Source organism: Alligator mississippiensis, chromosome 10 (assembly GCF_030867095.1).
Source record: "Alligator mississippiensis isolate rAllMis1 chromosome 10, rAllMis1, whole genome shotgun sequence".
Classification (NCBI taxonomy): Eukaryota; Metazoa; Chordata; order Crocodylia; family Alligatoridae; genus Alligator; species Alligator mississippiensis.
The window spans coordinates 27,578,483-27,592,107 of record NC_081833.1 but is presented as its reverse complement, the minus strand read 5'-3'; positions in this window follow the sequence as shown (position 1 = coordinate 27,592,107).

Genomic DNA, 13,625 nt, shown 5'->3' with positions numbered 1-13,625 from the left:
GCTACTGACCTGCATCTCCCGTGTCCCTCTACTGGAGATATTTGTCAGGTCTTCCCACGGTACTTAAGCATCTCTCAACTTTCTTGGACCCTATCCTCACAAGTCTTTCCTTTCTACAAGTGGGGAAACGGAGGTGCAGCATAGTGAGAAGTCACACTGGAAATGCACATCTGCATAGGAATTTGAATTCAAATGCCTTGAGCTCTATCCACTAAGCTATGCTTCTAGCTCAACCATGTGTTCTGTCTAGTTGAGTACCCTCTCTCTGAAAATGGCCCTCCCAGACACCTTGAGAGGACAAATGTGAACAACCCCTGCATTAGGCTCTGGGCTCACGTGCCCCGAGGAAAGTCTTCCTAACTCCTATCATCAGAGGAAAGCTTTTATGGCAATTGCAATCTGTCATATGATCAAGCCAGGCCACCTCTACCTGCCCCACCCAGCTGCATCCCCAGCTCCAGCTCCAGGCCCAAGGTCCTTTGGAAAGTGAGAGCACATCTTCCTTGGGAAGAATGGAGACTCTAAGACAGCCTGACTCCTGCCTGGACTGACCTATCTGCAGCAGTGAAGATGAAAGGGGCTGTGTAGCAGGGAGAGGGGTGAGCTTCTGCCTGCTGAGAGAAAGGTCCCAGATTCAGCCATGTCCAAGGGCTTGACTACATGGCAACACTGACCGGAGCCACTCCTCCCGTAGCTGTGCTCTACCGGACTGTACATCCGTTTATCCTGGAGGAATGAGTGAACTGCCAAACCAAACCAGTTATCTGCCAATGGAAAATCAGGACAAATCAGTCCAGAATACCATTGCATTTGTTCTAATTGTTTTTCCACATAGCCAAGGGTTTGTTGGGGGAGGAAGCTGGCTGGTGGAGCCTCAGTCACCCTTATTCCTGTGCAGACACCCAGGGCAAGGGCTGGACACTGCTGCTATCCCACTTGGCACTGGAATAACATTCCCCTGGGGGGAATAATTGTGCACTGCTGTGTCAGGAAATTTTCTGCTGAGGAGGAAGCGACCACCTGTTAGGTCTCCAACTTGTCACTGCTTGCCCTCCCTTACTCCATAGTGCCTTGCTGCTCCTTAAGAAAGGCCAGACCAGAAGACAGTCTGGTGCTTTTGATCTGATAGGCAGGGCTGTCGGGTAGCTGTGGTGGTTCAGTGGCATTGTTAGAGCTGGTGGCCTCACAGCCCTCGTGATATTGTCCACACGTGGTATATGTTATTTGCCCTGCCCTTTGGTACTGGAATGTGGGCACAGGCGTGCGGATTCTTCCTTTGGGGAAGGGGGGTTGAAAGCAGACCTGAAGCACTAGTCACTGTTTCTTGAGAGCTGGGACCCCTTTAGCTGTGACATGGTAGGAAAAGTCATAGTGGTAGAGCACCAGGCACAGTGGGTCCTGATTCATGCCTGGGACTCCTAGGTTTAGTCCCATTATTTACAGGGATTAATGATTGCACCCTACTAGATGAAAGTGTTACTGGCTCTTCTTTTCATATGAGTTCAAGGTGAGTATCTGCAGGCCTGCCAGGCCACATGCACCTAGGTAGCAAAGCCTGGCCTCCTTGATCGTTTGGGGTAGGATGTGCAGTCCTTTGACTGGCCACAAGAGGGAGTTGTGATCACTTGTACTCTGGTCTGTTGTATAACCAATCTGCCCCACCTGTTTCCCCTGCTACCCCTTCCCTTGTCCCTCTATTGAAGGTACTTGTCTGGCCTCCATTATCCCATTTCCTGAGCACTTTTCCTCACAGTCCTCCTGGGTGGGCAGGGCTATTTCCCTCAATTTGTGCAAGGAAGGCACAGAGAAACTAAGCAACTTCCCTAAGTTTGCACAGGCCATCTGTAGCAGAACAGGAAATTTACATATTTCTCATGTTCCAGGCCAGTGCCCAAACCCACAGATGATCCTCCCTCTCTTCTGACAAAACCTCTCCTCCAAGACACCCATGAGCATGATATCCAAGAGGAAGCAAATAGAACTGCCTGGGTGTGGACAAGTAAGTGCATTGCTATGAGATCTCACCTTTCTTCCATGCTGTCTCCTCCCCCAGCCCCCCACACATACCCAGTTGTTCTGTCCTCCCTGTGAATGCTTGTTGAATTCAGTGTGGAAGTGTTGCAGTGGGGGGGAGGGGGGGAGGCATCTGTGTATTGTCCAGCTCTTGGCCTTAGGCTGTTGAATAATTGTGTCGTCCATTGTTACACCTGATGCTGTGATTGATCAAAACAATCAACATAGGATGGCTATGGCTTTGCTAATGGTACCCACTCTTTGCCTTGTCCATTGAGACTGTAAACTCGTTGGGACAGGGACTGCTTTTTGCCACATGTACGGACAGCATCTAGCAGACCAGGCACTTGGTCCTGGCCTCAGCCACAAACTCCCCCTAATACACAGAGTAAAAAAATGCATTGATATTGCTAACTTGTGTCCACATCCTCTTTTTTTTCACTTCTCCACATGGGCTGTTCTTATGAAGTAAAATCTTCCTTGTTCTCATAGGAAGATCTATGCCTGGTTACTTTCCTCTGCAATGCATTGAGCTGATCTACCTGGCTTGAAGCGGTAGAAGCATGGAGCACCTTCCTTCTGAAAATCAAGCTCTTTGAAGGTATCTTGCACTGGGGTCCTAACATCACTAGTTCACTTCTGAAAGAGCATTTGCTCCTTTGCCTTTCTCTCCCGTACCCTATGCAGTCACACAGAGGTCTAGGATTGGGGTACAGGGAAAACCAAGCCCACAGGCTTCTCTGCTCTGTAAAGCATACACCAACTGTCCCCCACTGATCTGTGTTCACTAAATGCTCCTCTGACTGGAGGGTGTTGGGAGCTCACACAGCAGCTCTGAGCACGGTAGGTAGCCTTGTGTTTGCTCCTTTCACTGTCAGGCTGGGGAAGGGCTTGTGGGATAGGGGGAGAGAATAACTAGGCTAAGGGAGTGGAGCAGGAGCTACGTGGGTCAGGTTCTATTTGCTGCTTTAAGACTTGAGGGACCTGGAACAAGCTGCCTGCTTTCAATACTTCCTCTACCCTCATGCATTAATGAATAACTTCTGCTTAAGTCATCAGCTAAAAATAAAGTGCCTGTAAGCTGGAGAAGGAAGTTTCTCAGGAACCAATGGCTGCAGGCACTTTGCAGGGGGCAGCTGCCTTGTGATCTGGGGCAGGTCCAGTTCTTAGCAACACAGATGTAAATCTAACCTCAACCCTGCCCCTGGAGTGAGAGCAGAGTCTGTATTGCATACCCCTGCCAGCCCTGCCCCCATCACATCCTCTGTGCCAGTCAAGCCCAATGGTCCCTTTCCCCATATGTACTCACTCAGCTCCAGGCCCAGTGTTTTCCTGACACCTGCTCTCAGCTTCTGGTGGGATCTCCCTACCTCATCACGAGCTTTCATCTAAGCTGAGAATCCAGACTGAGAATGGTGGAGCGGGGAATGTTGCTACTATGCCCTGCAAGAACTCGTCTCCTTGTTCCTCAGCTGGGGCTATCCCCGGGCCAGTGTTGATGTCAGTTCCCAGGTCTAATACCTGTGGGAATGAGTTTTTCCTGTTGGCTACATGTTCAGCTCCTGGGTTTGTCCAGCAGGCCATGGAGTTGGTAGCTTGGCCAGACTTCTGTTCTATGACACTCATTTTAAAGTTAAAGAACATGGATAAAATGCAACTGATTCTCCTTGGATAGAGACTGAGGAGATACACAGACCTCAAGCCGGCCCTCTCCATGGAAGAGAAATTCTCCTTTAATTCCCATTCATTTCTTACACAGGCATGGAAGGTTATGGGAAATTTGTTTCAATAAGGACTTTGATAGAGCCTGCTTAGGATACCCCTTCTGATACTGACATCATTAACCCCTCCCCCCCTTCCTTATTGAATATACTGGACCCCTTCTGATGCAGTCCTCAAGTAAGACATTGACCTAGAGAAGGATTTGTGTCAGTGAATTGAGAAATGGAATGAATTCAGGGAAGTCTTTGTCCTGTATTATACAGGAAGTCAGACTAGACGATCACATTTTTCCCTCCTGCCTTTGAAACTCTGATACTAAGAATAGAATTTGGGATTTCATAGATTTTTAGGGTCAGAAGGGACCTCAGTAGATCATCGAATCCAACCCCCTACCCTGGGCAGGAAAGAGCACTGGGGTCAGATGACCCCAGCTAGGTGCTTGTCCAGTCTCCCCTTAAAGACCCCCAAGGTAGGAGAGAGCACCACCTCCCTTGGAAACCTATTCCAGATTTTGGCAACTCTCACGTAAGGAAATTTTTCCTAATGTCTAATTTAAATCTGCTCTGCACCAGTTTATGGCCATTGTTCCTAGTAACCCCAAGGGGTGCCCTGATAAACAGAGTATCCCCTATTCCTTGCTGCCCCCACCCGATGAATTTGTAGATGGCCACAAGATCCCTCTCGGCCTTCTTTTTCAGAGGTTGAAGAGCTTCAGGTCCCTCAATCTCTCCTTCTAGGACCTTACCTGCAGGCCCCTAACCGTACAAATAGCCCTCCTCTGGACCTTCTCGAAGTTAGCCACATCCCTCTTGAAGTGCGGCACCCAGAACTGGACACAGTACTCCAGCTGCGGTTTTACTGATGCCGCATAGAGGGGAAGTATCACCTCCTTAGACCGGTTTGTGATGCACCTTCTAAAGCATGAAAGAGTGCGGATGGCTTTACTTACCATTTTGTTACATTGACAACTCATGTTCATTTTGGAGTCAACTATGATTCTGAGATCGCTTTCTGCTGCTGTGATGTTTAGAAAGTCACCTCCCAGTCTGTAGGTGTGTTGGTGATTCTTTCTCCCTAGATGCATCACTTTGCACTTATCTGTGTTAAACTGCATCCTATGCTGTTCTGCCCACTGTCCAGTGGTGACAGGTAGGGGGTGTACGAGCATGCACGTGCACCCCTTGAGAGCGGACCCCCTGACTGCAGCAGGAGAAACCAGGAGAAACAGTCCCACTGCGGCCAATCCCGCTAACCCAGAAGTGCCAGAGACGTGCTGCTGCCAGTTGTGGGTCAGCGGGATCAGCCATGGCCTCCCTCCTCCTGGCTGGTCGGCAGGATCAGCTGTGGGGGGACCTCCCCCGGTCACTGACTGTTCACTGGGGTGGCAAGTGCTCCCCCACTCCTCAACTCAGGAGGCACCAGCCACCCATGCCACTTTCCCAATCTGTCCAAATCCTCCTGAATCCGCTCCCTGCCCTCATCCACGTCACTGATGAAGATGCCTTGGGTCAGAGCAGTCTGCAAAAGAATATATTCATAAGCTATCGCTGGTGGAGAGAATGGCAGGAAGAGGTTGGATTTAAGAGAATTCCCACCACATCTCTGAAAGGAGACTGCTGGCAGGATAATATTTAACCAAAATGACTTAATTGGGATTCTTGCAAGCACCCAGCCAACTCAAGTTCCTTCTGCTTAGTTTATTGCACTTTAAGGATCTTGAGTTCCTATGAAGTCTACAGCCTCCTTCCTTCCTTCCTGTCTTGCTCCCTTTTCCAGAGTCATGAGACAGTTGTGACGTGAGAGATTAAGAAACTACACACAGTCAGTGCAGTTACACGGGCTATTTTTAACTCAACTTGGCTTTGAAAATTCCTCTCCCCATCCATCTTTCAGTTTTATCTTGTTTCAGCTGATGTAGCTGAGAGGTTCTGACCCTGATGAGCAGCCCACATTTCCCCCTCTTGGGTTTCCATGATCAAAATCTTTCTCTTTGCACCTGGTTCCCACCAGTGATTGCTTGCATTTCTTTTAAGTGGTGACTAAGAGAGGAGAGCCATCTCTGTGAAGTACCTCCAGTACAGTACATGTACCTACAGTACAGTATATGTACCTACAGTACATGTCCTACAGTACATGTACCTGGGGCATCCTCCACGCAACACAATATCCTGTGGGGCTTTCATCCTTCCTTTGGGTCTCTTCTTTTGCCATCTGGAGATTGTTGCACCCATGATCCATCTGACTAAGTAGGTTGTTGCCTTTGACATCTCAAGCCTCTCTGAACTGGTTAGTGTCCAAGGTGCCACCTTGCCCTACCTTTTAGGGTAGGAGAGATTTCTCTTGGAACCAACCCCATCCACGTCACCAATGTTTTTCTTGCATTCTTTTAAAAAAGTATAGCATGGCCAACGTTGAGTGCAAATACTAGAATTAAGAAGAGCACAATCCCTTCCCTAACAACATTTAATTCATTCATAGGGGATGCTCTAGTATTGTAGCTGGAACATGTCAGGATCCAACTCTGGACCTTCTCTCCTAATCCATGCCCTTAACTGTCTGAGTTGAAAGAGAAGCTCCAACACCCACATGCTGGTAGTAGGACATGTCTTTTTCTTAAAGGCCTTCCACAATTACAAGGGGGCATAATACCACATGGAAGAGAGCTAAAGAATATCCCAGCCTGATAGTAGGCATCTATCTGTCTCCTGAGACAACAGAATTATGCTGAGTGAGACATCAGCTCGCTGCACGTAATCCTCACTTGAAAGATAAAGCAAAGCTCAAGTGGCCTCTCCGGGGTGCAGAAGCCTGGGCAGTGTGCATGGAGATGCTGAGCTGCCCACACACCAGTGTTTCACACTCAGCCTTGCTGGTTTAATCCAAAAGAAAGGGAGGTGCCAGTATGTTTGGAACCAGTTTAGTTGCACAAGTGACTGGAACAAAGGAGATCATTCATTTGTCCATCTGTCAGAGCTCCACTCCTAGACTGTATGCTGACCAAAGTTAAAGTCTGATGGAGACCACTGAAAACCCACCAAGGTGAATGGGGTAGTAGAGATGTGTAAAGACTGAAGAAAGACTACTTAGAGTGATAGCCAGCAACAATGGGTCCTAAAGACCCTTGGAGAATGTTTAGCAGAAATACAGGCAAATAGTGGGAATCAATTAAAGTGATTCAACGCTGAAAAGCTAGGAAGCATGGGCACAGTAAAGAATTCTCCATAGAACTTGTGAAGTATTTGGAAGTATAATCAATAAACATAGATTAATAGATTGTAAGGCTGGAAGGGACCTCAGAAGATCATCGGGTCCAGCCCCTAAATCTCTGGGAATGTATCTACTGAGAACTCTCCTTATACCTGTGAACCATGAAAATGGGACTCCTGTTTGGGAATATTATTGTTTTACAGATCCGCTCATGTCTGAAATGAAAAATAAATGTACCACTTTTTTAATCCATTATGCACAGAAAATGGGCTATGGGCTGCACTTGAGGTGTGAGTATTTTTAGCTGGTGGTCCATGGATCATCAGTGACAAGCAGAGTGCCGTCTGGTGGTGAAGGAATTGCAGTTTTTGAGAACTACACAATGGTGGTTTCAGAAGTTGGTAGAGGAGCTGGTTCTTAAGATCTTTCTCCTGAGTGACTCATAGGGTGGATAGGTTGGAAACATGTTGTAACAGTGATAGAGTTGTCATCCATACAAGGTTACATCACTGCTCCAGCTAGTCTAGGATACTTCCCATCTATAGCAAAGGAGAAATAGTCCATCCTGACTCCCACAAATTGTATGCCCCAAAATATGCAGGTTCTTACCTCTCTACAACATCCTAACTTTGTTGAGCTGTTTGTTCTAATATCCTGCAGCAGTGAGTCCCACTGGTTAACCACACATTTCAGGAAAAGAAGTATTTCTTCTTGAACAAGTGAATGAGTCACTTTTTCTCTCCCCCATTGTCATGGAGCTTTTATGTTTGTTTTGTCTCTTAATCTAAAATAGAAGCCACCTACACCAAAAGTGCAGACGGGGAAAAGCTAACAACACTTCTTTACCCACCTCTGCAGATCTCTGTTGTCTCAGTACCTCAGGTGTTTTATGACTATTGTATGACCCTTATTTTCTAAATGAGAAACCTGAGGCATAGGATGGTTATGTGATTTGCCACCATAGGAGATAGTGACTGAACTGGGATAGAAAACACATTACTCAAATCCCATTGCCTTGGTTCATACCGTATCTAAACAGGGACAGGCAGCCAGTAAGGCAAATTAACAGAAGTGATGAAGTCGTCATCATGTGTCTTCCATGAATGTCTTATCTGTGGCTCTGAAGCTGGCTGACAAGGCCAATTCGGGATTGATAGGTTCTACTGCAACGTGGGTACATGCTTCTGCGCAGGGTGGGTGGCTCTGGATTCTTTGATCCATGGCGCACTTCTTCTGCCTCTCCTGCTCTTCTATCTCCCGTTGTTGTCATAAGGTTTCAAATTACTTAGATCCTTGCCGCAGACTTTTCCTCCATTTGGGGCAATCCTGGGTGATAGTCTCCCACGAGTTGATGTCAATGTTGCACTTTTTCAAGTTGCCCTTGAGGATGTCCTTGAAGTGTTTTCTCTGCCCTTCTTTTGAGCATACACCTTGACAGAGCTGGAAAAATAAAACTTGCTTTGGGAGTCTGGAGTCAGACATCTGCATGATGTGGCCAGCCCAGCAAAGGCAATGTCAAATGATTATCGTCTTGATAGATGCTCATGGTGTTTGCTTGCAAGAGGAGGCTAAAGTTGCTCCATATGTCTTCCCACTGGATTCAAAGGATCTTTCTCAGGCAGTGTTGATGGTATGTCTCCAGTGACTTGAGGTGTCTGTTATATGTTGCTGCATCTCATGTCCATATAGTAAAGTATGAATGATGACTGCTTGGTAAACCATGAGCTTTGCTTCGAATCTGATGTTGTGATCTTCGAACATCTGTTTCCTCAGGCATCCAAAGACCACATTTGCACATTTGAGGTTATGTTGGATATTTTTTGTCGACACCAGCCTTCTGTGAGTCCCTCCATAAATCTGAATTACTGGAGCTGGGGACTGCTCATTAACAGCTTGTTAATGAAGGACCTTAGTCTTCTGAATGTTAAGCATCAGTCCCATTTTCTTGTATGCCTCAGTGAAGATGTTGATGATTGCCTTAAGATCTACTTTCTAGTGAGCACACACTACAGCATCATCAATGTGTACTGAAGCTTGAAACTGATTTTGGGGTAGTCATAGTTTAGGCAAGGAGTCGGCCTAGATGAAACAGTTTACCATCCATTCAGTAGTTTAGCTCCACTCTGACTGGAAACTTGTTGGTGGTCAGATGTAGCATCATAGTAAGGAATATCGAAAAGAGAGTTGGAGTGATGATGCAGCATTGCTTAACTCCAGTCTTAACCTCCAAGGATCAGTGATAGATTCATTACTGAGGACCACTGCTCTCATACTGTCATGGAGCAGGCAGAGAATGGTGACAAATTTTGGTGGGCATCTGTACCTCAGAAGGATCCTCCACAGTGCTTCTCAGTTGACAAGAGTCAAAGGCTTTCATGAGATCAAAAAAGGCCATGTAGGAAGATGTATGTCGTTCCTGGCATCTTTCCTGCAGTTGGTGAGCAGTGAAGATCATGTTGATTGTGCCTTTTGATGCCCTAAACCCACACTGAGATTCCAGGAAGAGCTCTTCAGTAAGTGGAAGGAGATGGTTCAGGAGGGTTCTTGCAATGATCTTTCCTGTTGTGGACAGCAAGGCGATCTCTCTGTAATTTCCATAGTTGGACCTCTCTCTCTTCTTGAAGATTAGTATGATTGTGGCATCCCTGAGGCCATCTGGGATTTCCTCATCATTCCAGATCCTTAAGATGAGAACATGGAGCTGTGCTGTGAGCTCCTCTCCCCCCTCCTTGAAGATTTCAGCAAGGAATCCATCTGCTCCAGGTGCCTTTTCATTCTCCATATGCTTGATGGCTTTCTTCACCTTGAAGGGATTCCAAGATCATCTCTGACAGGGTGTTGCAGGATGGAATTGAGAACATTCTCATCAACAACAGAGTCTCAGTTGAGAAGGTCTTCAAAATGCTCCTTCCATGGCTCCCCTTTCCTTACTCAAACCCCAATACCTTGGTTCATGTTATGTCTAAACAGGGACAGGCAGCAAGTAAAGGAAAATCAACTGAAGTGATGAAGTCAACACATAACTGAAGGCACACTAAGCCCCCATGTACAAACTCTTATTTGGGATTATGGTGTCCATAGATAATTTCTCCCCTGAGAAGAACTAAATTATGGCAATCTAAGATGGTTTCAGTCTAAATGAGTGCTTCCATGTCAGGAACTTAATATGCTTTAATTTATGTGTAATGATTGTAGACCTGTAGATGATTTGCCTTAACTAACCTGCCCTTACCCAGGAGCTAAGCCTTCAGCAAAGGTACTGCAAACTGATTTAATTATTTTGGGAACCAGTCTCATGATTATTGACCATTTAGGCTTGGCAACACTTGAATCAAAGGAAAGGTTTGGGTTTTACATATTCGGAATGGAAAGTCGGTTGGAGCTGTGTCCTGCTTTCTCTAGCTCCCCCATTTTTTAGAAGGTCAGCATAAGCAGCTCTGGTTCTAACTCTTTTATAATCACATCTTGGAGCTCCATGCCCCATGACACAGCGTAATCCCAAAACTTTATCATCCAGTACCTGCACGGAAGTGGTACTGGGAGGCCTGTGCAGTGGATTTTTGGTCAAATACAGCTGTAAAAATGTCCTTTGCATCAATTAAAAACAGTTCTTATTGGCTTTTGCCCAGATGAGCTAGAATGATTTGGAAAAGACCCCAGGTACTTTAAGCATAATGTATTTGAGAGAGAGAGAGAGTGGCAGGCAAACAGAGTATGGACACCCAATGTGGGCATTTATATGGATAAGTAGGAAATCTGAAGCTATCACAAATACTCACAGTCTTGGAAAGGAATTTAAACCTTGTGCTTCAGGTACAAGCAGGGATCAAGATGAGACCTGGAATAAGGACTGATTATCACACATCAGCTTGTAGCTCTTCTTGGGAAGCAGCTGAGGCTGCCACTGTCAGAGGCAGGGTACTAGACTAGGAGGGCCTGGGTTCTTCCCTAATTTGGCAGCCCCTTTATCCATGCCACACAGTCACAATCAGTGGCTATTCCATGTCAGGCAAATCAGCTTTCACATGCAATGCCAGGATATAAGTGTGACTGTGGACGGGGTACACTGCGCTGGGTATTTCCCTTGAAGGCCTTTTTGAACACTTTTTCACTACTGCAACAGGGAATTCTGGTGTAGTGCACAGGACCCTAATCAGAGTTTCTGGAACCTGAGCTGCTCTTTGCATTAAAGCCCTGAGAGCTTACAAGCAATGGGCACATTATTACTTATTTAAACAGTCTTATGCAGCGAGAAAACAGAGCTTCAGAACAGCCTTTAGCTCCCTGCTTTCGTTTCAGTTGTCCTTCCTGTAGCAATTCGTTCTGCAGCTGGAGCAGTACGGGTTCTGTTCCTTGCTCTGCCCTGATCAAGTGACTTCTTGCATGTCCCTGTTTGTTAGGCTGTAAGTTCTTCAGGGCAGGGCCCATTTCTATGTGAATGGTGCTGTGAACTGGACAGTCCCAAGCTCTCTTGGAAGCAGTAACTAAGAGGCAGAAATTGTAGAGTATCACTTTGACTTTGCCTATCTATCTATCTATCTATCTATCTATCTATCTATCTATCTATCTATCTATCTATCTATCTATCTATCTATCTATCTATCTATCTATCTATCTATCTAGATGCATATATATATCTAGATAGATAGATAGCTATAAAAAGGCAAAGTGATCTATAGATAGATAGATAGATAGATATATTTGTCCCCAACTGCTTACACAGTTTTTGTCTTCCCCTTCTTCCCCTTTCTCTCTTCTGTTTTTCCCCACCTTCTTTTTATACCCCTCCACCCCCGCAGCAGTGGCTCAGATATTCTCATCTACCCAAAGGATATACAAGAACAAGGTCAGAGAGATTTCCCATTGATTCACTCATGTCAGGGATTTCACCATGCAAGTGAAGTCACAAGGATGGCGAGGGGATACCCCTGAGATATGAGACCTCCTGGACATCCCCAGCCTGCTAGCTGGAGGGTAAATCAGCAGCCATGGGAGCTAGGAAGGAAACACCTGCACTGGGGAAATTTTTTCAGCATTTCAGTGAGAAAATGACTAGGATTCAAACTAACAGCACCTTTGCTGGGCCAGCACGCTCCATTTCCTACATTGCGAGCAGAGTTGTACATGTGAAAAGTCCATCTCTGAAAACACCCTCCCTTCACTGCACAAGCTGGCGGGAAGCAGTGCTGCCCAACATGGCGAGAAAGCAGAGGGCCACATTTGCCCCTATACAGCACCAGGAACTTCCTGTATCTAGCAGCCTCAGGGGCAGGCTTGGGCACCAGCACAGGCTGAAGGAGCCCTGCGAGATGTTCAATATTGCACCACTGTGGCTGCTATGAGGAAACAGAATAGCGAGTGTGTTGTGGGGGAGGTAAGGACTCCCGTGTCACACCCCCTCTGACCTCTTCTAGATGCCAGCCAACTGCTGGCCTTTGCAGTAGTGCTGCTGCTTCTTTTTTTTGTACTATATGTAGTTTCATTTTCAAAGCTTCAGTTTCTGGAGTCATGGTATTACCTGAAAATATGTGTTTTCATTTTAGGAAAAAAAGGGAAGTTTTTAGCCTGTGTGGTTGGGGAGAAGAGCTTAAAGGGACTGTAAATGAAAGACTCAGTAACCAGCAAGCAAATTAAATGAAACAAAAGAAATGCAAAAGGCAGTATGTAAAGAAGGCTTCTGAATTTGAAGGTGATTTTGGGATTTTTGGCACTTGACACTTGATTTTTCAACGCACCAAGTTCCCACAGTTCCTTCTGTCCCTTGAATGCAGGAGAAACACAGAGCACGAGGAGGGGCTTGTACCACCTCTACTATTGCCTCAGGCCACTATGGTGAGGGAAAAGTGGGCCTCGGGAAATAGGAAACAGGGCTCAGAAAGAGGAATTCCCTTTCCTGAGATGAATCTAATCCAGAGTCAGGATTAAACCCCACTGCTGTGCTATAACTACATATCTGCTCCCCTCTCCTGCCTGCAGAGATTTCTGTCTGTTTGCTCCTTTCTGTACCTTATTTTCAGCTAAAGTTCAACAACTCCAACAGGCCCTTGGATGTTTGCATGACTTTGGCCTGTCTAAGCTAACTGCTGTGAGGTTCTTGGTAGTACTCTTGCTATTGGTCTGAATGGGTTGACAGGAAGAGTAAAGTGAATTGGTTTTACTTTGTAAAGTGACTGTAAAACTAGCCCTTTTTTGCTCGTCAGGTCTTCTGCCTATATATGTTTTCATTAGTATTTCTTCTAGAAGTGCTTAAAATGTAGTAGGCATTCTTCCTCTTACTGCTTCCAAGAGAGATTGGGACTGTCCAGTGCATGGCACCATTCACATAGAAATGGGCCCTGCCCTGAAGAACTTACAGCCTAACAAACAGGGACATGCAAGAAGTCACTTGATCAGGGCAGAGCAAGGAACAGAACCCGTACTGCTCCAGCTGCAGAGCGAATTGCCACAGGAAGGACAACTGAAACGAAAGCAGGGAGCTAAAGGCTATTCTGAAGCTCTGTTTTCTTGCTGCATAAGAACGTTTAAATAAGTAATAATGTGGCCATTGCTTGTAAGCTCTCAGAGCTTTAATGCAAAAAGCAGCTCAGGTTCCAGAAACTCTGATTAGGGTCCTGTGCCCTGCACCAGAATTCCCTGTTGCAGTAGTGAAAAAGTGTTTAGAAACATGCAGCTTACAAAAGCCA